This window comes from Trachymyrmex septentrionalis, unplaced genomic scaffold (assembly GCF_001594115.1).
Source record: "Trachymyrmex septentrionalis isolate Tsep2-gDNA-1 unplaced genomic scaffold, Tsep1.0 scaffold16, whole genome shotgun sequence".
NCBI classification, from domain to species: domain Eukaryota; kingdom Metazoa; phylum Arthropoda; class Insecta; order Hymenoptera; family Formicidae; genus Trachymyrmex; species Trachymyrmex septentrionalis.
The window spans coordinates 4,136,867-4,138,963 of record NW_017304758.1 but is presented as its reverse complement, the minus strand read 5'-3'; positions in this window follow the sequence as shown (position 1 = coordinate 4,138,963).

Below are 2,097 nucleotides of genomic sequence, written 5' to 3'. Positions count from 1 at the left end.
TCACCATGTTCGCTGATAGTCGGTTCAGTAATACGAGGTGCAAGAGGTGCAAGACAATTGAGATTTCCCACGCTTTCATACACGCCACGTTGAATTTGGCAGGAAAACGAGAGGCGACGATGGTGGTGGCGGCGACGGAGGCTGCACGTCGTCTCTTTCCACTTTATCCGCCGTGACGACGGCCTTCGCGAACTCTCAGCCTCTCGGTACGCCGATAATGGAAATTGCCGGGGGCGACGAGCGATTACTTGGCGATTCGTGGCGCCTAGAAATTGCTAAATCAACGCCAGCGTGCTGTTCGTAACACCTGGCGCTGGAAAATAAAGTCGCGCCGCCGCCGCCGCCGCCGCCGCTGTCGAATTCGTTAATGATAATTCGTTAATTAGCGTGCGGGTCAGGGTGCGAGTTGCCCCGTGTGCAATTGAAAAAGACAAAGACAGAGGGAGGGAGAAAGAAGAAGATATAATGGGCACGCGGAACTCTCGCTCGAACTCTCGAAACGGGCGGCATGAGAGTCTCTAATTACAAGGCAGACCGATTTTCATCTTGACGGATTTAAAGCCGATTCTCATCGCATGCCGCGTTATTATTAATGCAACGATTAAAGTTGCTGACCTCTCTTGATGCGTCGCGCGAATTTCGATAACTGAAACAATCTGATTTGATGAAATTCGGTTTTAGGAAATTCTATTATAAATAGAAAGAACGATTTTGCTGAAGTATCGAAAAATTTAGCTAGATATACAGGTCTGAAGATAATTATGTTGGATCATTAAAATAATTACGCAGAAGTATCAAACGTGATGAGTAATGCTGCAAAAAGTTTGGACACTCTAGCAGTTCAGTTTGATCTCGTCTCCTACATAATTATTTTGATAGTAGAATTTATTTTCAGATGTGTATCTACCTAAGATTCTTAGATACTTTAGCAAAACCATTCTTTTCGTATATGAAATATCGAATTTCAAAAGGGTAATCAAGTAATCTTCCATGAAGGAAGATCTAGTATCAAAGGATTCAGAGTTTGAAAGTCAGTTTGAAAATCAATACTATAACATTTATGTAGTACTGACGAGATTCAAGAGTGAAGTAAAACTCAATGTTACTTCGCAATTAAAAATTCCCTAAAATCGGGTTTTATGTCAATGTCGAAGTGTTTAAATAAATTCTATCCATATATTTATATTAAATCAATCATTTTGAATTTTTTATTTTTAACTTCAGATTCGAATAAAGCATTATTATCGAGTTACTTCATAAGTCAAGTTTCATAGAAATCGAGCAAGCAGTTTACGAAATAAAAAGGGGTGTCTCCAAATGAGATTGCCTGTCCGCAAAGGGCTAAAATCTAAGGAATATACCAAGTGAAGAGAAAATCAAAACGATGATTTGTTTGACAAAATTTGACATTTTGTTCATTGGCACTGAGAATCGAAAATGAAGCGATTTTTTAATTAACTTTTACGTGTTCCTTGGCACATATTTGCCAATTCTCGCAAATTCGCGAGAGTCGTTTCTATTGTGTCTAATTCTAAGATCGTAAATCATGGAGAACCCGCACGTGCATGCAACGCACGCACGCAGTGCATTTACGCGCTTGGTGCAAACACACCGTGCCGCTTTTCCTTAATAGTCAACAATTTGCATTCCTCGCAATCACCGTTGTCCCTTTCGTTGTGCAAATAACGTTCAGGGCCTTGGGATTCGCAAATTCGATACTCGTGCTCTTGCCGAATTTGGTATGTACCGTCTTAACAAAGATAAAATATATACAGCACTTGTACACAAGTAAAAGTTTTCCCGACGAAACTCTTTCATTTATGCCAACACATTTCGACGAGGACGATTGAAATTACTTACGGTCGCCGCTTGTTGTACCAACTCGGGGTACAAGCCCTGCACCTCGCCGGGCCTTTGTTATATCGTTTCGGAGATTCTAATTTTACTCGCGCGCGATAAAAGTATGTGGATGTTCAAAAGGAGCCACGTGTTCCGCGCTTGAAATGGAAGGCGCCCTGAAGCTCTCTTTCTCGCCGGTCGGTCGGCCGGCCAGCCGGTCGCGCGTCAAGCTCGTAAATCGCCGATAAGATTTTTCCC